The following is a 23,550-nucleotide window of genomic DNA, read 5'->3' on the forward strand; positions in this document are numbered from 1 at the left end:
TCATGCCCTGGCTTTCTTCTAAATTCGCTGGCCTCTTTATAGGTTTAATACACTATTTAACTCATCCCCATCCGAAACCACACACACACCACAGAATGTAGCCATTAAGTACTAGAACTCTAAAATCCTAAGCATTTTTCTTCTCACTCCATTGCCTTCTTTAGCAAGCTTGTCCAGGAATACAGCTTCAACAGCATTTACACAACTCCCAAATTTCAACCTCTACTCCTAAACTCTTACAGGGCTACAGACTCCTACCCTGTTGTGTACTTGGGTATCTTAGTTACCTTAATTGTCAAAGTTAGGCCTCATTCTTCAGGGGGAAAAATTCAAACTGTCCACCAAGAGAATGCATTGTCTTTGTAGATGGACCCAAAAGTTAGACTTTTTATAACTACTGTGTATTTTGAAGTTTATTGTGGTTCGGAATGGGCAGCGAGAATTAAAACTGTCTACAATGAGTTTACAGCCTACATTAACTATCTTCAGCTCTCTTCAACAAATAACTCTACTATTCCAGGAAATTCTTGCTGAAGCAGATAAGAATTGCAAATAACTTCATTGTTAATTTCAGGAACTTCCAAAAAACCCTATATAAACCAACATCACACTATTCAGTTTTTCAAGAAGTATCGGTAAATGACTGTTCACTTTCCAAACTCTGAAATTCTTACCTCGAAACGCTTGCCTTATTATGTCTCTCAATGCTAAACTATTATATCATAAAGTTTATCCTAATTCCAACCAAGCTTCACACCAAGACAGTACCTACCCTAAACCGTATGCCAAACCCTCCATAAATACCCCAAAGTTGCTGCCCCTCCCTCTTTGCTATTCTCACTCCCACCAACACCATCACCCCTCATAACCCTGCCTACCTTGCAGATGCTACCAGCTCTAAAAGTGGCAGCACTCTCCTTTCCTGCTAGGAATGACAGGTTATTTTTTGTGGTAATTTCAGAAGTCAACTTTCCATAGCACTACCAGATAGCTCAGAAATGTCTATTAAACATTTAGTTCAACTGGGCATGATAGAGTATGCCAGCAATCCCAGCACTCTGGAAGGCTGAGGCAAAACAATTCCAAGTTCCAGTCCTGCTTCAGCAATTTAGAAAGATCCTGTCTCAAAATAAAAAACAAAAAGGGCCTGGAGATTTAGCTCGGATTTAACAAAGGTCCTGTGTTCAATTCTCAGCACTACAAAAAATACAAAAATAAAACAGGATAAAAATTAGCTCAGCAAGCGGGGTGTGCTGACACACACCTGTAACCTCAGTATTATACACAGCTAAATTAGGTAGAAAGATTACAGGCAATCAGACAGGGATAGGCCCCCAAAGGGAGGCCATGCAGAGGATGAAAATACATTATAACTGTGTCTGGAGAAGCATCCACTGAAGGCCGAGCCTCAAGATAAAGACAGAATGACTGACCAGGCCTGCATGTCTCCCCAAAGAATAAGCGATATACTATGGCTGGTATCACCTGGTCCAAAAAAGTTGACAGACGTCAGGAACTCAAGTGGATCACCAAGACCTCCTGATTCCTCTCTTCCAAAAAAGGTCCATGCTCTTCCCATGTACACTTGCTGTGTGACCTGCTTCCCCACTGGACCAACACTACCTAAGCGGCTATACCTATAATCTTATTGGTGGATCAGTTTTGTTCCAGGTCGTACTCACCTTGTAATTGTGATCTGTAAGACCACCTTTGAGAAGGGAGCTTGTTGGCAACCCACTAGGGCCTCCTCCTTTCTCTCAGGAGCTGTCTCTCTATCAGTAACATTCCCTACTCCAACCTCTGTCATTCCTTAGAATTTATTCCTCAATTTTGAGGAACACAAACTTGCGGTATCAGTCAGTTATCTAGCAGGTTGGGAGTTGTAATTTCCCTTATACCATCTTGGAAATCCTATGTCACCAGCACTCTGGGAGCCTGAGGCAGAAGGACTGCAAATTCAAACCCAATCTGGGCAAGGTAGCAAGACCCTGTCTCAACATTTAAAAAACGAAGAGTATGCTGGGAATGCTGCTTGCCACAAAGGCCCTACGTTCAATCTCTCAATCCCCAGTACAAAAAAAAAAAAGACTGACTCACTCATTAAATTTCTAAATACCAAATAAAAAGATTACTAAATTCAGAGAGGTCATAATATCTACAGAAGTTGAGAAACAGATGACAACATACCCTAGTATGACAAACTACAATATATCCCAGTATGACATATTCTAATACATATCCTAGTCTGACAAATTAGGATAGGGAAAGTTTTAATATATACTATGAAATACACCACAATTTAACAGTGAAAAGAAACTTCTGCCAAGAGTAAAAGCATAAGCATTTCTTCTCACTAGAAGACCACAGACATCTTTATGTAGTAATAGTCTGAAAGAAAAGGGTAAGCATTGAAAAACCTCAAATACTGAGAGGAACTGAAGTATTCAAATTTTAAGATCAAAATGCGAGAGACTGGGGATTTAGCTCAGCGGCATAAGCACCTGCCTTGCAAGCAGGCGGTCGTGAGTTCGATCCCTGGTACCGATAAAAAATAGAAAAGAAAAAAAGATGTAAAATGAAAAAGATCTAAATGCGAAAAAGGTAACCACATGTACTGGAAGATTTGGACGAATCCCTTAAAACCTTATTGTCGGGGCCAGGGATTTAGCTCAGCAGCATAAGCGCCTGCCTGGCAAGCACAAGGTCTCGAGTTCGATCCCTGGTACAAACAAAACAAAACAAAACAAAAAACCTTATTGTGATAATTCTACTTCCAACTGAATTAACATAAATGGAAAAGTTATATCCCCATATAAAAATGAAAAGTTTTACATAAAAACAAAGTTTTGTAAACACACACAGTATAAACACAATATAAAAAATTGCAACATGTAACACATAGAAAAGGCCAATGTCCCTGTAAGGAACTCCTGAAACCAAGAAGGAAAGGCCCAGTGACCTAACCTAATAGGGGAAAAGGGGTCACATGATTTTGTTGAAAGGAGAAAAAAGTGAAATGTCCTTTAAGCATACGAAAAAATTACCCATCACTGATAAAATGAGAAACACAGTGGCCTGAATTACACTAGTTCTCACTTATCAAACTGGCAAAATTCCTGAAGTGTGACAACACGTTCAACTGGTCAGGGTATGGGAAGACAGACATTCAGAATATTTAGGTAGTAGTATAAATTGGCAATTTAAGAACACTTACCATGGGGCTGGGGATTCAGCTCAGCAGCCTAAGCGCCTGCCCTGCAAGTGTGCAGTAGTGAGTTTGATTCCCTGGTACCGATTTAAAAAAAAAAAGCAATACTTCTCAGAACTATTGGGGCATTTTTTTTTTTGAAATAACAATTTAAAGTAGTTTTAGATTTCCAAAAAGCAGAAACAAAGCTTCCCTGTATTACATAGTTTCTGCTTTTAAGATCTGACCATTAGTGTGGTAATTTGCCCCAATTTATGAAACAATACATGCCAGGGATATACCTCAGCAGCACAGCACCTGCCTGGCAAGTACAAAGTCCTCAGTTTGATCCCCCTGCCAGAAAAAACCGTAAATACAGATACATCATTATTAACTAAAGTACATATTTTACATTTCCTTGGTTTGCACCCTCACGCACTTTCTGTTTCAGGGGTCTCTCTAGTTTACACTATACAGTAATAATCATACCTTCACAGGTTCCTCTCTCGGCTGCGACAGTCTCCCTGACTTTCCTTGTTTTTGATGACCTGGATAGTTTTGAGGAGTACTAGTCAAGCAGTTTGTAGAAAATTCCTCAACTGGGATTTGCCTGATATTTTCTCATGATTAGACTAGGATCATGACTTGAGGACAGGGGAACACCATAGAGGTGCACTGCTTTCTCATCATATCATATATGCAACATGATTTATAACTGACAGTCACTTTGATCACAATACTAAGGTAGTATCTGTCAGGTTTCTTTTATGTCAAACTTTTCTTTTTTCAATTTTCCAACTATACTCTCTGGAAAGAAGTGACTTTGTGTAGCCTACACTTCAGTAGTAAAACGAGTTATATGGTACTTCATCGAGGACTCTGTGTCTACATAAATATTTAATATTCTTTTGTACAGATTTGTCTATTCTTTACCATTTATGGTTTTAGTCAGTTGTTTATATGAATATGAACTTATGGATATTATTTCATAATCTGGATTACAACCCAGTATACTATTTCATTTTGTTATCTAAATTTTCCCAGTATTGATCACTGGGCAGTTCTTTCCATTTGCTGTATCTCTTTGACATAGCTCATTCATTCATTGTTTTTGTTTGAATAGTCCTTACACGTTCCAACATCACTGATGCTCCAGGCCCATCTTAGGTTTTCATTTCCTGCCCCAATCCTAGAATTGACCATTTCTCAAAAACAGCATGGTTCCTTGAACTGGGGAATGTCAATGGAAACTAAAATCTGGGAACTAGGTATGATTATTGCTGCTGAGATGTCTTTTTCCTTCTGGGCCCTCTCAGCTGACACAGCAAGGAAATATATAACCAAGAGACACCCATTTTCTGACTGCAAACCACACATTCACTGGAGCAGGTACAAATTTTACAGACAGATGGATAGCAAGATTCATCAGGCACTGTAGAGGAAAAGACAGGAAACAATCCAGAGTCCACATGGGACCAAACAACTAAACTAAACTAAACCACATCCACATAATGAAATTTTTAAAATGTATTTACTTTTTGCAGTACTGGGAATTGAATCAGGGACTCTGCACTGAGGTCCATCCCCAGCCCTTTTCATTTTGAAACAGAGTTTAAGTTGCCCAGGCTGACCTCAAATTTGTGACCTTCCTGTCTCTACCTCCCAAACTACTGGGATTCCACATAATGAAATTCTATGTAACTATCAAAAAGAAAGATCTTCATAGCCAAGCATGACACCACATGTCCCTGACCCCAGGATTGTAGTAGATGAAGGCAAAAGATCCCAGGTTTGAGTTCAGCCTGGTCGACTTAGCAAGACCCTATCTTGAAAATAGAAAAAAATGGTGTGGGGGTAGGGGGACAGCTGAGGACGCAGTGCAGCACCAAGGCCTGCCCAGCCCTGGGGGAGGAAGGAAAGAAGCAGCAGGTGAGGTGGGAGAGAAAGAGAAATGAATCTAAATACAGAAAACACTCCTGAATGAAGCATGTATTTGTTTACATTTGCAAAAGTAGCATAGGAAGTACAGTTTTATTGGATACTAATGGAAATGTTTCTCTATACAAGGTCCATGAGCAAAAAAGGAAGGAGAGTGCAATAGAGAAAACAAGATTTCTCTTGTTAAAAATATTAACTTCATATATGTAAATTTATATATATTATATAAGTATATATAACATTAATGTTTTTTGTACCAGGAATTGAACTCACTACCTCACGCTTGCCAAGCAGGCACTGTGCTGCTGATCTATACCCCCTGCTTGACTTTGTATGTTCAAAATTAACTTTTTTTTAAAAATTTTTTTTTTGTCTTTTTCTTTTTTGTGGGTACCGGGGATTGAACTCACGACTGACTGCTTGCGAGGCAGGCGCTTATACTGCTGAGCTAAATCCCCAGCCCCAAAATTAACTTTTATTATTTGCACATTCACCATTAGTGGGAAGACTGTTCAGATGCATGATGGCATACAGGTTGCTCTAGTATTGGGTGAAACTTCTGTCTTAAGGTAGATAAATTTTAGATATACACATACACATACTAGTTGACTTTTGTTGTCAGTATTATCTATTCTAAGGTGAAAATTGAAGAGAAATAGAAGCCTAAATTGTATATTCTTAAAATAACTTTTTATGTTGAAAATTTCCCTGTGGCATAAAAACTGCATTTTTTTTGCGTATATAACTGTCCTTAAGTGGCTACCTTATCTTATTATATTTACTGAAATGAGTATCTTTTTTTTTTTTTTTTAAAGCATTTGAACTGTAGATCTTTCTACTTTGGAAATGGTTCCTTGGGGGGGGGGGAGACAAAAAACAAAAAAGTACAGTCAAAATAAGTAAACAACATAAATAAATTTTATAAAAACATACTTGTACCATTATTATCAAGACTTTTTGGTTTTGTTTTGCTTTTGCTTTTCAGAATCCATCTTCATTTCATTTTACACACAACTATGATAAACCCATGACTGGAAATAAATCTAAAAATAGCCTTTTAGCACTGTTATGGTCTAAATATGGTTTTAGCCACAACCCAAGATGGAGGGCGCCAGGTAATTCACAATGAGCCCACTGATGAGTCCACAGCAGAAAAGCTGGCTGAGGGAAGTAGCCTGCTGGCCGCCAGAACAGCTTACCTCTGCTATGTCCTTCAGCCATGCTGTGCCTGCTGCGGAGCAGGAGCCGCCCACTGACTGAAACCACCAGCAAAATAAGTATTCCCTCCTTTTTCTCAGGTATTTGGTCACAGCAATGAAAAGCTGACTAATACAAACAACTTGCTCAGAATTCACTGAGTGATAGCATGTCCTCCCTTACACATTTTGTACAGTTCGATTTTTTAACATATTAAAAACTACCAAATGGAGTTTAAATTCAATTTTGACAAGTTTTCCTAAGGTACCACATTTTACAGAGAGTAAATGCTAACCATGAACTTTTTAGCATTCCAATCCCTGTGGAGACATTGTGGCACAGTGACTTGAAAGCTTACATTGGAAACTCCCCACAGTGGTCAGATTCTAATATAATTATTTGACTTAAGGCCTCTGTTTCCTCATTTGAAAACAGTTACACCCATCTGATGAGCTTTGCAGGATGACTTCACAGCTTTGGGCTGAGGCAGGGATAGTGAACATTTTGGAGCTTTCAATGATACAAACAGGCTGCTGGCACACACATGTCAAAGTTCCACTACCCCTGGCCTACCAGAAGAGATCATTTATGGTAACTTCTTTCATATACTTTTATTACGCATTAAATGTCTAAGCACCCCACACACAAATTTATGTTCATTCCCAAACCTCCTCCTGTGACAGTTATTAAGAGGTAGAGCTTTGGGAGGTAACTGGATTTAGTTTCAGTACCAAGGTGGGCACCTCTAATGAGATTAATGTCCTAAAAAGCAAAGAGACAAAAATCTTTTTTCCTCCCTTTTCCTCTCCCCCCTCTCATTCTTCCCTTCTACCTACACACACCCAGAGGAAAAACCACCATTTGTAAACCAAATAGAGGGCTCCTCCCCCAGAAGGCAACCAAGCTGTCACCCTCATCTCAGACTTCAGCTTCAAAGAAGAGTAAGAAAATGTATTTTTCTTTCTCATATCAACCAGTGTATGGTATTTATACCAAAGCAAGACCAAGATGTTATATAAAACAATTTTTAAAGTGACACTTTGGAAAACAAGGTAATTTTCACGAGACCCCATGCCAAGAACCTATAAATCTACTTCCTCCAATACAGGATTCACTATAGCAGAACACAGCATCATAAGATTTACTGGTAAGTAGCTACTGATTTCCCAAAATGGCCAACAGGAGAGCAAAACAGGATAGAAAGAGAAAGCTATACTCAATACTTCTGTTTTGAAATCATAGTCAATACATTTTTATAGTCCTTCGCAATTTCTCTTTCCAGGTCAGTACTGTACAAACATCCAAAGTAAATGACAACTAGCTATACATATTGTGAGCGAGACAATGACAAAGAATCTACTAATGACAGTAAAAATTCTTAAAATTTAATCCAATTGACCCTACTCACCAATTCAAAAAAACTGGCAAAATTACAGGTTTAATGTTCACTTGCTAGAGCAAGTTTTCTAATATAAGCAGTTTTTTAACTTCGTAAATGCAGTATAAAGCACATTTTAACTGCTCACCTCAGCATTTAAATGTAAAATGCCATAACCACTTTGTAAAATACATTTTATTTTCCACTTTAAAATGTAAGCAAAAATTACCATTTAAAATTCAAAAGAACCTAACTTGCTTTCTATGTATGAAGGGACAGACAATCTGCAAAATAAATACCCTAGAGAATATTTTTTGTAAGCTGGATTTAACATACAATGGCTTTTTTTTTCCAATGCAGCAATCAATTCATTAAGTAATTATCCACTGAAAGTATAAAAGCTATGTAAAATGCCAAACCACAATACAATAATTTTATAAAAATTATCAAATAGCAATAAAAATGTGAAATGCAATATCTTATATTCAACACTATAAGAAAATAACAAAGAAAATAAGCAAAAAATGTGTATTCACATTTAAATATTAAGAGATATCAGCATTTAAATATTAAGAGATATCAGCTTCACTTTTGAACAGCTTCTTCAGCTACCATTTTACATCTACTGTTAACAATAAAATACTTAAACTGTTTCTCATTAAGTACTATTTCACCAATGAAAGAAATGAAGGAAAATGTGCCACAGAAAATAAGAGGAACAACAAGCCCTGACAGACAAAGAAATGATTTTATATTGCATCTCTTCACATTGTAATTGTAAGACTGAATCAGTATCTGATAATTAAATATATTGATAGACATGTTTCAAAATCTCCTTAGTCAACACAATAAACGGAATTCAAATTTTCTGTCGTAAACCAATGAGTCAGTACAAAGACAGTAGGGGTGTACAAAGCTGCCACACACATTGAATCTATTTATTCAATTTCATCTTTGCTTACCATATATATGTATCTCTTTTATCCTTCAGGTTACCAGAGTACATATGACAAGCTACATAGTTTTAAACCTTACTTTGTGAATCCAAGAATGAAACTGCACATTTTATTAAATCTTCTTTCAGTAATAGGTCAATTAAGATATTAGCAAGACCTACTTCTACATTTACTTTTTTTCTTATTGTAAAAGTAATGTGAAAATGTGTAAAATACAAGGAAAATATTTTTTTAATCACCAAATCCTGCCATCCAGGACCTTTGTTATTTTTTTGGAAGACTGCCTTCCAGCGACACACATCTTGATGTGCTAAGCAGACACTAATGAGTAAATAGAGTTTAAAAATAAATCAATGTACCCTAAATGTGGCCCTCTGATAAACGTTTTCTAAAACACAGATTAATAATATAACCTGTTAATTTCACAAAGGTCTCTAAAATGTTTTAAGTAGTGTGCTGGGATAGAGAGTCTTGAAAATCCGAAGACTGATCCCTAAACTGGAATCTCTTCATTTTTACCATGTCAACACTTCAAAGGCAACAAGCAGCAAGCAAAACAGTACTGTTCTCATAGTGAAACCAACACTCATGTCCCTACATCAAACAGGCTTTACTTTTATTTTCTCCCCATTCACATTTCAGCTATGTTTTTATGTACATTGTAAAAGTGACAAATTATATTCGCATAGTAATTTTAAAATATTTTAAATTCAGATAGCGATTGTTTTTTGTTTTTGGAGGGGAGAGCACAGCACTCAAACTGTTTGTGCTTCTGGCCTGTGACATGGTTTATCAGATGAAAAGATAACACTCATTACATTCCAGTGTTCTCTCTCATAACATTAAAAAATAAAAAGTAAAAGCATATTCCTTAAATACAGTCACAGTTTTCTCTTTTGTTCCAACGCACCGTTTATGAAGCATGCAGATGTTAAAATTACGAAGACTGAAATTACTTCATTAACAAAGCAGTAGCTCAACGTTTAATAGTAAGCTAGCTCAGACTCATAAAAGAACAAAATCAAATCAATTATATTACCACTAGCAATTTTTCCCCTTAAAATTGAGTTTAGCCTCATAGCTAACTTCCAGGAAGGTTTAGGACAACTCAAAAAATCAAAGGTCTTAAAACCCCATTCATTTTCTTTGAAGTAATGGCTAACAAAGTCAAAACAGTGTATTTGTTACTTTTTCTTGCACAAATGTCTTTTTTAAAAAATCTTTCAACAAAGATTCAAAAAGATACATAGTAAAATTTGAGGCAAGAATGGTCTATCTTTAGGTCAAGCATTTCCTGAAAAGTGACAGGTCTGGCTGTGGGGAATATACTTTGCTGACTCTAGAAAACCTCCCAGACTCAAAATTTGCCACTGCTAGTGCCTAGAGAATTCGTCTGATTAGAGGTGAGAAAATATGACCAAGTCTTTGATAGACATGTTAACCTTAAGAAGAGGCGCCATGGATTTCAGCTAAATGCTTTTGCCATTTTTGCAGAAGAAAAGCTAATTGTTGGTGATCATGTGACGTTATAGATCCCAGAAAGGAAAGGGTGGGAGGAAGAGAGAAGAGTTCAAGGCAGTTCAGGGTCAGAACAAGCTCAGGCATCCTGTCATTAGCCCAACGATCCCCAAGCTGAAGGCAAAAATGCTGCTTACCCAAAAAGAAGTGGGTGAAAAGTGGGGGAGGGAGGGGTGTACAGGGATGAGGGGGAAATCACAATAAAGTCAACGTGTGGCAGTGTGAGGGTGATGGGAGGGAATCTGGAGCTATCCAGCTGAGTTGGGGAGCAAAAGCTTTCAGCCACAAAAACGCAGAGAACAACGACAGCGAAAACACTGGGCGCCCCCACCCGCCCGTTCTTTTGGGGTTTCCCACACTCCTTCCTCCCCGGCTCCTGACCCACACCCGGGGTGTGACCCGCCGACGGAGGCCACCCCGATCTTTGTCTCGCGCGCGCCCCACGCGCGGGACCCCCCCCCGCCCCCGCCCGCGCAGCCTCTCCGTCTCCAAGGAGCCGCGCGCGCAGCGGCCGCCGCCCCCTCGTCGCCCGCGCCCCTTCCTTCCCTCCAGGCCGCCCCGCCCGCCCGCCGGCCGTGGGGACCTTTGTGCTCGGGGGACTTTCCGCCTCGTCCCCTCCTCCGCCTCCCCGCGGGGACGCCGAGGCGGCTGAAGGCACCGGGGCCCAGCGACACCCCCACGCCACCCACCCCCGGAAATGCCCGGGGCTCCGCGGCGGACCCAGCGCTGACAGCCGTCCGCGAGCCCCCAGCGCTCGCAACTTCCCAGCCCCGCCGCACTCCGCCCCACACACCCGCTCGGCCCCGGGCTCGGCCGGGCGACAGGGGTCGGCGCGGTGCGGCCGGGCCGCCAACTCACCAGCAAGTGCGGGCGGCGCGTCCCAGGCAGGCGCGACGCGAAGGAAAGCGGCTCCGCAACGCCCGCGGCGACCGGATGCAGGTTCCGGCCTCGGGCAGCCGCCCCGAGCGCCTCCGCGGCGCAGGCCTCCTCCCCGCCGCCGCCGCTCCTTTCGGGCTGCCGAGGGCGCGGAGCTCCGAGGCCCGCGGCGCCTCACGCGGTGCCCGGCCGCCCGGTCAACATGGCTCCCGGGGCGCGGGCGGCGCGCTCTGCCCCGCCGAGAAGCCGCGGCGGCGGCGGCACCGAGGAGGAAGAGGAGGCGGCGGGCGGCGGGCGCGGGCTCCTCCTGGTCGGCTGCCGGCCGGCCTGGCAGGCGCTGAGGCGGCGGCGGGCGGGCGGCCGGGCGCTCTAGCTCGCTGCGCGCGCGTCGCGTTCCCACTCGGCGGCCGCGGACTGACGCCTCCGCTTGTTCCCCGGAGGAGAACAAGCGAGCGAGAGAAAAGACTTTTATTGAAACGCTCCAACCTGCGGCGGCGGAGAGAAGCGACCGGCCGCGCCTGAGCCGCCGCCGGGGGCAGCGCGACCCCTGCTGGCGACGGCGCGGGGGGCGGGGCCGGCGGGGCGGGGCGGGGCCGGGCCGGCGGGGGCGGGGCCGGGCATCCCCAGGAAACCCCCAGCCCGCGGAGGGGGCCCGGGTCTTCCCGACCTCGCTTCGGAGGCTGCGCCAGGGGCGAGGGCACCCCCACGGCGGCGGGAAGGCGGGTCAGCACTTGTCTACGGAGACTGGGGAAGAAATTCTCTGATAATTCAGCTCCTCTTTCTCCCAGCAAAACCAAAACTCTTGCTTGAATGATCCAAGTAGTAACTGCACAGGGTGGCAATGTCACGGTCTTGTATTGCTTCCTGGGGGCGCTGATGTCAAAAGACCACACTAGTGCAGGCCGACCTGCGCGTCGTTCCTGTACGTGGCATGGACTGCTTCAAAACACTAAAGTGTTCTTACATATTCTTGTATTCTTCATTATATGCTAGGTCGGTAAAGGCCAGTGGGTCTGCCTTCAATGAAAGATAACAATGTAAAAAAACAAAACGTGGCACGAAAAACCTGGGCGTTGTGAGAGGGGAAACTGGAGTCCCTTGGAGAACATAAGGACCACTGTTGCAATCTGTTAGGTTTTGTTTTCTTGGGGGAGGCAGGCCGCAAGAGGTTGGCCCAGTTTCTGTACATGTTTTTACTTTCTTCTTTCCCAGGGGCTAAAAGCTAGTTCAGGAGTGAACACCAGAGTAAAAGTGAAGACGAACTAAAGAACTACTGACCCACCCGCCCCCACAAATATAGAAGCATAAAGTAAAAAGCAACTTAAACCCCTAGAAGGAGGTTAAAAGGCGAAAACACTGAAAAAACATTGAAAGGAGAAAATAGGAACCGGATATAGGCAGCCTAAACGAAAAAAAAATGTTAACCACATGAAAGACCTGTGAAGTCCGATATGAGACGTTTTTTCCATTTTAACACCCGGAAGTGAGGGGGGGGGGTGAGTCTCTTACTAAGTCTACCAGCGGCCCAGGCTGGTCTTGACCTTTCAGTCTTTCTGCCTCAGCCTCCCTCGGTGGTGGGAATACAGGTGTGCATGCTATGCAATTTCAAATCCTATTGTGTTCTAAGGACTTCCAACCCTTGTCTTCTTCCGTGAATCTTTTTCTCTTGAAAATACTCCCGCTGACTTCTATGGTCTATCGTAGTATCCAAAGATCATCCTTAATGATTAGGCTTCCCCCGTGCCTCTCAAACTATCAGAATCTTACATTAGCTAGTTATGCTCTGCTACACGTCCTTAATACCTGTTTACCGTGGAAGAATGAAAATGTGTAAAACAAGCTTTCCTTTAGAATATGTGCGCTTTAAAAAAAAACTTGGCATTTTTTTAGATTTGTTCAAGCCAAAGAAATTTATAATATAGAGTAAGTTTCCGAGTTCTTTTTAAATTAGAAAAATGTTTCACAAGATCTACTTAGATACCAGGAGTTTTCACATACTTATCTTTTTTGGGTCTTTTAGTAAACATTCAAAATCACCAAAGCAGAGTCTACAACATCGTATTCTGAGTCTCAGCATTGATTATCTCACTCTCATATCATTAGATTGGAATTAACTCCATTACAAATAAAAGTACAGCTCAGCATTCTCTCTGCTCCCCGCCACAATATACATTTGATCGTTAGAATCTAGTTGATTATTTTATTGACCTATTGGTTCCCTCAGTAAGAAAATATTAATAGTACATCAGGTGTCAGGGACTCTGTTAGCTGTTGAAGATGTAGATGTGAATAAAATAGGCAAGGTGTTGCCCTTAGGAACTGTTCTAGTGGTGAAAACAAGCTATTGACATGTAAATTACTTAAGAAATCGGTAAGAATCCATCAGTGAGAGGTGTTTTGAAGACAATGAAACTGTAATGGAAAAGGAAGGAGGCCGGTCCTCAGACAGCAAGAGCGGGAAAGGCCTGATTATCAGGGGGTAAAGCCATGAAATCTTTGTATCACTCAGTAAATTATTTGATCAAGAAAAGATGACACAAAAATCAATGCATGGGGGGCTGGGGATTTAGCTCAGTGGCATAAGCACCTGCCTTGCAAGCAGGCGGTTGTGAGTTCGATCCCTGATACTGATAAAAATGAAAAAGACAAAAAAAAAAAAAAAATCAATGCATGGGGGTATTTCATTAGTCTTCTAAATTAATTTTAAATTCACACATACTTTTGGCATGTTGGTTGGCCTTATAACTAGGTTACAATAAAGGTGCTTTTTCCACTATGAAAAAAAAAAGGTAAAATACAAAGTTATTTAATTAAGAGTATTTCCCAAATTGGGGTTAATACATATTCCCTTGTGAAGAAGAGAGGTTCACAAAGAATTCCAAGTTCAGATCCACTTGGGGAAAACCACATATTTTATCTCCCTTCCAGAAAGTCTTGACATACATTTACATGTTTAGAGTCTGAGAAGTACCGTGGTGAAAAACAATTTTTTCCCCACTGACATCAGTGTATCCCAAAATGTTTTCACCATAGCATAACCATATCATATTTAGGGGACATAAAAATATCAAGCTGAGAATTTGAAGGTCATTAAACTTTGGACAGAATGAGTAAAAGGCGGTGGAGACAGAAAGCTTTTGCCGTGATTCATACTCTTGCCCGGGAAACAAATATGAAACATATTCAGATAAGATATGGAAAAGAAACATGTTGGTTTTCAGTTGCTATACATGAGTGGTTCTCAAACTGGTATCTAGGAATCAGTAACAGCCGAATCACCAGGAAGGTGACTAAGTACAGTTTCTCTGGTGCTGCCCCAGAGGAGCTGAACTAGAAACAAAAGGTAAAGCCCGGTAAACTGTACTAGGATTCCACTGCAGAATCACTGCTGCTTGAGCACCACTGCTCTGTGTAAAATTGTTACAGGTAGCTGAGTTACTTAGAAATATTATAGGCAGTGAGACAGCGCTAGGTCCTCAATGGAGCCAGGGCAGACACCTGGCAACTGCAGGGGAAACTGAGGCTTCCTGCTGTGGGCCAGGCCTCAAGGCAAAAGACCGTACAAATGCACCCGTATCCTGAGGATTGATACCCTAAATAGTTCCCATCCCCCCTAGGAAAGAGTCACAGCTCTCCGTAAGAATGCCCATTTTCTTTTTGTATCTTTTTATTTTTTTCTTTTTGGTACCGGGGATCGAACTCATGACTGCAAGCTTACACTTACAAGGCAGGCGCTTAGGCCCCTGAGCTAAATCTCCAGCAGAAATGCCCATTTTCTACCTGACTTGCTTCCCCATTTGTTCCTAATGTAATCAATTTTACTTGAACTATTGATCTCATTGGCTAACATAGTCATGTCCCACCTCATGCCCATTTGCCTCGTGAGCTCCCAGTCTTCCCCCACCTTGTACCCATGGTTTTACTCTATAAAAGTCCCTGGAAAAGACAGAGTCCTTGGCAACCCACTCAGGACCCCTTCTGTCTTCAGATGAAAGCTTGCTTTCTCTCAATGAATATATTCTGCTGTTCACCTCCTTTGTTCCTAAAATTCATTCTTCGGTTTTAGAGAACAAGAACTCACAGACATGGTAGATCCGGAGTTTCATTCCCCTATATCAATATCAACATATAATCTTTATTTACTTACAAAACAAATTTGAAGATATGTTTCAAAGTTTAATGTCCAGAGTTTTAAGGTCCAAACAAAACATACCTGAATGCCTGAATTGTTTAAAATTTTTGAAGAACTTAGTTACCTGAGTTTGGAAAAACTTTTTGTCTAGATCTCTTCCTTGTTTTGTTAGACCAAATCATAGAGAAAAATCTGTTTTGTTTTTGCTTTTGCTTTTGCTTTTTGTTTTTTACAATAAAAATGAAGCAAAAAAGCTAAGGGTAGCAATCAACTGTCTTCTGCCTAAACTCACTTGAGCAAAATAATTTAATTTAAACCAAACTATAGGTGAGAAGAAGAGTATTGTCAAAGGGCTTTTTAAAATCTGCTTTGAAAACAAACTATCAGCCTAACCCTAAGATTTGTATTTAAATGTATTTTGTACCATCCTGACATCTACAAAACAGCCGTGTACCTTACACGATGACACACTTCTAGACAATCTCTTAAAAGTTAACTGTAGAGTTTACAGATCCCCTTAAAATCATTACCAGAATATCTCCGTGAATTTACAAGTTAAGTACGTGGAGAAGTCTTTCCTATTGCATGTAAAATTTCAGGTTTGAAGTACTATTCAATTTTATGGAATTGATAACGTCTAAAAATATTTGTTCTAGGCCAACAGCATTATAAAAAGTTTTCTGGACTATGATGTCATGTATCGTTAAGAGGCGAAGCAAATGAATCCTGGAGCCAAACAGTCTTGGCAGTTAAGGAGGATATAATTTTTAAAACACTTTGTTTTAAAATGAAGTTGTTCTCTAATGGGCTCAGCGAGTTTGCCTCCAGATTTCTAGTAAATCTCCATAAAAGGCTTTATTAAGAGACTAAGGAAAGATTAAACAGGTCTTTCTCTTAATTAGATTGTTGTTCTTTTTTTGAGGGGAAGAGAGGAAGTGAGAGAATCTCACTATGTCATTCAGACTGATGTGGAATTCACTGTGTAGCCCAGGCTGGCCTTGTACTTGTGACAGCCTCCCTGTCTCAGCCTCCCAAGTGCTGCCCCACCATGCCCCGCTGACTGATGATTTTTCTACTCAGATAAAAGAAGTGGGCTCTTAATAAAATAGAATACATTTAAAGATTATTTAGGTCCCTGAAAAAATGACGCTATCTTTTAAAATTTAACAAATTCTTCCTTTTTACGTCGTTGACAGCTATAATCTGGGGCAGCAGTGGAGGTTCTCCCTAGTTAGGCCTGTTAGCAGGAACTTGGCAATTTTCCATATTCCCAGAAGCAAAAGATCAATAAGCATTGACCTTTTTTCCTCCCCTTCATTCTTTGACAGAATGAAAGAAGGGAGGGCCTAGCAGTGGCCCCCTGGTTTGTCCTCTTTGAAACCTGGCCTAATGATTTGCCTTCAGCCCCAGTGATCAGACTGATTTACAATCTTCTCATCTTTAGCTATTAGGCAGAAGGGGAAGTTTTGGGTGAACAAATTCTGCTTTGCCCAAGTCCACACTGGCCCACAGGATTGTTTTTGAACTGATTATGAAGAGGAGACTAGAGCAAATATTTGATATTCCAACACTGAAAAAATGGAAAAACAAAGAGATGAGGAAGAGGAGAAAGGACCCAAAAAAATAGGAAACAAGGCAAAAGCAAGAGAAAAATTAAGTCTTATAATTTTATTTAGCAATAAGGAAGCTGCAAATGCTAATACTGGTAAATTCCATATAGCACACACACACACACACAAAGAATAGAAAAAACATAAGGCCAGCAAAGTCAGGGTTGTAGCCCTGAAGCAGTATTGCACAGTGCCTGGGCTATGCCGCCTTTTGGATTGGATGGGAGGTCTACCCTTGCCATTGTGAGGCGCTGGTAGGTTACTTAACTGAGAATTGCCCCATATATAATACAAGGCTTATAATCTCCCTGTAAGAATTAAGTGACATAATGAATGTAATACACTGCATTGCAACTTTTTCTGTTGTAACAACCTGAATGGCAGCACTAATAACTAATATAAAGGGAATTTTGTTGTGTGCTAAGTGGAAAGGCCAGGGGTTCTGTAGGCTTCAGCAGCATCCTAGCCTGTCGGTGTCGCTCCCGGCCGGCAGGAAAGACACACGACAAAGTCTGGCGGTGTGCAACCTTGTCTTTATTTGTCTCCGCGTGGGCCCCGCGAGGCCTCTGCTCTGCCACCAGTCCTTTCTTACCGGTGGACTTTCTCTATCTCTCTCGTAGCGGGAGAGGCACTCACTTTTATAGGGTAACAGTGGCCAATCAGTTCAAAGCGCGCGATGCGGGCTGATTGGCTAACATCAGTTGTTGCTAGGCAGACTATCTTACAGAGCGGGTTGTTTAAGTCGCCAGGGCAATCAGGGGGCAGGAAGCAGGCGCCAACTTGGCTCACTCGATGGGAGGGGTAATTTAGCTCAGGCTTTGCCTTTTCCTACAGGCCGCATAACCGCCAAGTAAGGCGACCGGGCTCGGCCGCGGCTCCCAACACTAGCCAACAGCCCACATGGTATCATCATGACTGCTTTCTCTCCTGCAGCTTCCGGCAGCCTTGGGTCCTCCACCCACTAGGCCAAAGGACGGCTCCAATATTTGTAATTGTGCTCTTCCAGGTTCCAGGCACGAAGAAAGGGAGCAACACGCACAGTAGCACAAACCCTAACTCTAATGAGCTCAGCTTGAGTTACGGATGGTCGCCGGGGTTGATGGAGTTGAATGGGTGACAAGGGCCTGGATTTGCTCTTTACCCCTGTGCCCAAATCACATGTGCTGAGAGTCTGGGAATAGCAGTCCCCTCCCCGACAAATGCCCTTAGACAGAAGATGCAGAATACTCCACTTAATTAATATGAAAAAAAAAAAAAAAAACCAGAAAGGAAAAAGTTTTAACATCTGCTGGATCTAGCAAAGCTGCCTCAGAACCTGGTTGCTTTGTCTCTCTTCTGGGCTTCAGTCTGTGTGTCAATCTCATTCTTTAACCTGTCTTTAACTGACAGGTCTGACATCACATTCTTAGTTCCCACATGGTTTGGGCATGTGTTGCCCAAAGGCCCAAGTTTTGAAGTCCTGATCTTCAGCCTGGGGTGCTGTTGGGAGGTGGTGGAGCCTTTGAGACAGGGCTCACAAGAGGAAATTAGGTCACTGCGAGGGGCCCCTGAAGGGAAAAATGGGGCTCAGCCTCTCTCCCCTCTTTGCATCCCCACAGCTTTAGGGTGAATAGAATTCTGCCATGTGTTCCTGCTATGAATTATTGCATAGTCTCAGGCCTATAGCAATGGGGCCAACCAACTATGGACTAACACCTCTGAAACTGTAAACCAAAATAAACTTTCCTCTTTTTAAGTTTATTATCATAGGTATTTTTGTCACAGTAACAAAAAAGCTGGCTAATACAGTTCCCAATTCAGGAGGAAGGCCATTCAGAAAACCCCACTGGAGAACTCTAATTGGTCCAACCTAGGTTATGTGTCCACCCTCTAATCGGAAGGGTTCCACCAGCCCACACAGAATAGAGAAGATGCAAATGTCTAAAGGACATCGTGAGTGCATGCCTAATGTGAAAACATACTAAGTTAAATGCATGTGTGTTTGTTATACGTAATCATACCCTAACAGTACACTAAAAAAGAGAGAATGGATGAAAACCACTGCTGGCTAGTAACATTTAAAACTATTATCAGATCTGTCTATACAAGCCTGAAATTTCCAGTGCTATTGAAAATGGCAGGCTTCTTGGGATTGGAAATCCCATTTATTCCAGCTATTCCACTTATAGGCATATTCCCAGAAGAACTGAAAGCATCATACCACAGTGATATATGTGCACCTATGTTTATAGCAGCACAATTTGTAATCGCCAGATCTTGGAAACAACCCAAGTGTCCATCAACTGAGGAATGGATAAAAAAGTTGTGGTATCTCTATACAATGGAGTATTATTCAGCTATAAAGAAGGATCACATTGAGATATTTATCAATAAATGGGCGCAGCTTGAGACCATACTCATAAGTGAAATAAATAATCTCGCATGTGTGAATACCGAATAGTTTCCCTAATGTAAGTAATGATTCAAATATATAAAAATATGTGGTAATCATGATTCCCCATTATGTGGCCTTGAAGCCTTATAAAGTTTTCACTTATTAATTGGAAAGGCTTTATTCTGGGCTTCTTGATATGGAAGCTATAGTATATTGCTTCTTGATATTTGAAGCTATAGTATATGAAGTTTTATTCAAATATTTCAAGGAAAAAGACAGACACTATGGTAACTACTATTAAGTCAGGTTATTTGATGGTGAAGCACTAGGTTGCTGAAACAGTCATGCTTTGACCTGTATTGTTATATTGTTATATCCTGTTTTATCTCAATCTCTCCCTTATTCATTAAAAAAATTATTTAGTTATTTTCTATGGTTTTTTTTTAATTAAGGGGAAAAATTAAAAAAATAGCAGGATATATAATAGTAACTTTTTTTGATTTCTTATTAACTTGTTTTGAAGTCCTGTAATACTCCCACTATCTTGTTTTGACTGATTAGACTCTGTTCCATTCTGTATGATAGTATCAAGTTTGAGGGTATAGGCAACTACTTTGAAGGCAATAAGATTCACTGAGATGCCCATTCTGATTTGAATATTGTCACCTTTGGAAATCCTGTAATGTTTACAATGCTTAATTTTATTGGTCTTGTTCTCTACTATTTTGTTTAACTTTATAATATCTAATGAGATAGACAATTCTTTTTAAGGAAACAAGAGACATTGTTGATAACCATTGTTGATAACCTTGTACTCTGTTTTACATCATATGCTATGTCTATCCTTGGTTTTGACTGACAGCTTTGTTTTGCCATATTTGACTTTATTCTCCCCCCCCCCAAAAAAAAAGTAATAAGAACTAAGGAGTAATAAAACCCAAAATGTGTAAATTTTGTTGTAAAAAAGAGAGGGAAAAAAAGTGCTCTAAAGGGTACAACAGCAAGTGTGTTTAGGGGTGCTAAATAGCTGACCATATTAATGTTTTTGGTTGGATCATTGAACACAACTGTTTGCAGTCTCACTGTTTGAGTGTCCACTTTGTATGCTTTGATACTGTGACTTGAGCAACTATCTCTAAGATGATAATGTGTAATCTATTAACTGGTGATTTCTTACTATTTTTTTTTTCTTTTTGTAGTTCTGTATTACTTGTATCCTTACACTGCTTTGTTTTGTTTTGTTTTTTCTCTTTTTCCTTTTAAATAAAATTAAAAAAAAAAAAAGAAAGAAAATGCAGGCTTCCTCTAAACCTATATGAAAGTCACACCACTTAATCCACAGTGGGTTTCTAGTTACAGGTTTAAAGAAGAAGCCATTAAAAGTTATGAATATGATTATATTTTTCTTGACAAATTTTCATAGCGCAAAGGAGTGTAGTAGTGGGCCATTGCAAGTGAGGTACACTTGCAACCTACTTGCTCTATGTAAAATATCAGCCTGGTAAAACAAAGACATCTTGTTAAAGCAGATTATGGTATGCAATAAACGTCAGCTCTCTTCTCTCTCTCCTTCCTCAATATTGGAAAATTCTGGGAATTTTGCAATATTATTAACCTCATGCATTGCACTGAGTTACATGTAATATAAATACCTCTTCTTTTTGTACTCCTGATCTGAAATGTAGATCAGCTGTGCAGTTAATGACGCCTTCCCTTGAAGTAAAGACAAGCTTACTATTGGCTGGGACATCCTGTTTCTATTACAAGCTTGATACCAAAGCTATTAGATCACAAAATTGTTTCGCAGAGCTCATACCAACTGCCTATCCTAAATTCTACTTTCACTGGAAAGCATCAGAAGCACTAAACATTTCCATATTAGCCTTTTGTATTAGTGACTGTCTTGTCACTGAACAAAGTACCAGACACCTGAAACTTAAAGGAGAGGTTTATTTGTCTCCTGGTTTCCAGAGGCTTCAGTTCAAAATCACCAGTTCCAATGACGCGGTGAAAGGGCCTGGCAGAAGACAGCTGCTCATTCCGTGAATGAGGCCTGGAAGCAGAGAGGGCGGGCCAGGGACAGGAAAACACCCCTCCAAGTCACACTCAGTGACCCTTTTCCCTCTGACCAGGCCCCAGCTCCCCCTGGGAGACCTTCAGGGGACATTTTAGATGTAAACCATAACACTTCTCCTACACTTAAAAAATGCAAAGACATTTTATAAAGACTGCTTTTATTGTCAAAAATGTAATGATATAGTGTTTTTATTTTTATTTTTACAATTTTATATATTTATCTTGGTACCAGACATTGAACTCACAACCTCATGCTTATCAGGCAGGCACTTATGCCATTGAGCTAAATCCACAGCCCTAATGTAGTATATATATATATGTATATATATATATTTTTTTGTTTTGTTTTGTTTTGTTTTGTTTTGTTTTTTTCCTTTTCATCGGTACCAGGGATCGAACTCACGACTGCCTGCTTGCAAGGCAGGTGCTTATGCCGCTGAGCTAAATCCCCAGCCCCTAGTATATTTTTTTTAAAAAAAGGTATTTTGGGGGTTTGGATAATTCACATCATTGTAAACAAACCTATTGGGGTTTTTTTCCTTTCCTTTTTGATCTATTGTTATACTCATCAGCGCCTTTCTAGGCAGCAAGCTTCATTACTGCTTTCTACCCGCTTCTAGGTAAGATGGAGTACAATATTTCGGGCTTTCTTCTTATTTTTTAAACAAATGTTTGCAAAACTTTTAGTGTGGTACAGTAGATAGACTGTGGAACTCAAAATAAAATGAGCCTGTGTGTAAGCTTTGGTTCTGATATGTATTTGGTGCAAGATGCTGAGAAGCGTAGTTTATCTTCGAGCTTCAGTTTCTTTGCAGGTAACGTGGACATGCCTCAAAGGACCGCTCAAAGAGTTTCAGGGAGATACCAAATGCAAAAGGGCTTACCACAATATTTGGCACTTCGCAGACACCGAGTGACTGTTCGTGTTTTTTCCATTCTTGCACATCATTGCTATAAAAGTCATGGAAAAATACTTTGATGAAGATGCATCTAGGAAGGCAGAGATCTGAGTTTACAATGCTCAAGAGAAATAATCTGTCTTCTATGGAGAAGCACTATAATATTTAGAAAAAAGATGGAGAAAAATAAAGTTTTGATGGAAGATTAGCAGCCCCGTTTAGACAAAAAAAGGTGTTTATATCTTAGTGTATTATCCATCATAGCATTAGTATTACCTAACATGCTGAATGAACAAGGTCAATAATAACTATTGTGAATTTTTAAATGCAGTTTTTGATCTGTAAAGATTTTCTTTATAAGGTAACAAATCACTTGAACTCAGATTCTAATTTATCTGCTTTCATTTACAAGTACAAATACACAGGCAGGTTTTTTTTTTTTTTTTCCATCCAAGATACTTAAGCAATTTTATGGCTGGGAACTAGAAGTGATCCAACTCTCAGGTTTACTCTTCAACAGACATTTCAGTCAAGTCTGTCTTCATTTAATTTGTGTTTCATGTCTACAGTGAGCCAAGCACTGTAAAGAGAGGAAAGACAAAGGCACTGTCTCTGTGATCAAAGGGCTTTGAGTGTATCTCAGAAAGGGCCAACAATTTAAGGTACAAGTCTGGATGCGTTACTCAGGGGAAGAATAGGTCTTGTGGCTAGGAGAGGAGGAGAGAGCGAGAAATCAAAGCAGCTGAGCTGCTCACATCAGAGAAGTCAGCAGGTTCTTTTTGGTGACTAATTAGAGATCGAGCGTTGAATGCCAGAGAATCTAGAAGTACTTTTAAGTGGTCATCCCTGGCCTCATGGCATGTCCAACATATGGTCTGAGCAAATATCCTAGCACTAGGGAAAATCTGCAAGACAGGCAGCGTATTTGTATTCCTTCTATAGTTTTTGATGTGTTTATTCCAAATGTCACTTGTTTATTAATAGTAATGCAGCTCTAGAAAACATTCTATTTTATGTAGAGACAAAAGGCACCTGCTTCTCTTTGCATAAGTGGTTTGATAAACTGATAACAAAAAAAAAAAAAAAAAGGAAATCAAGACAGCTCGAGAGAGTCTCTGGTCTTTTGCCAAATTGTACATGGGCAGGTCCCTTTCTATGAATCTTGGCTGCATGACAATGTTTAGAAAACTAAATATTTAAAATAATAATTTGATTTCTGCCTATGCTGTTGTTTTTAAAGCATTAATTATGTTCAGTTATAACTTTAGAGTCACATAGCAAGATAAAGGAAAGTCCTGGACTTCAGTATAAAAGGTTGAGCATTTTATTTCACATTAGAGACATACTGTACTATAAATCCCTAACTACTCTATCTTCATAAATAGCCTTAGTTTTTCCCCCTAAATCCA

At 40.5% G+C, this 23,550-nt stretch overlaps 1 protein-coding gene across 2 annotated transcripts in view; it reads right to left on the bottom strand.

The window, feature by feature from the left end:
- Cdk17 (cyclin dependent kinase 17) overlaps positions 1–11,165 on the bottom strand; it is an 80,193-nt gene extending 69,028 nt beyond the window's left edge. For both annotated transcript variants that reach the window (XM_063255336.1, XM_063255337.1), the window contains exon 1: positions 11,033–11,165. The gene's annotated coding sequence lies outside the window, so the exon portion shown is untranslated. The remainder of the gene's footprint in view (positions 1–11,032) is intronic.
- Positions 11,166–23,550: the final 12,385 nt, after the last annotated feature.

The sequence above is a fragment of the Cavia porcellus genome, unplaced genomic scaffold (assembly GCF_034190915.1).
Source record: "Cavia porcellus strain 051 isolate PalLab524CR breed Dunkin Hartley unplaced genomic scaffold, mCavPor4.1 scaffold_8, whole genome shotgun sequence".
Lineage (NCBI taxonomy): Eukaryota > Metazoa > Chordata > Mammalia > Rodentia > Caviidae > Cavia > Cavia porcellus.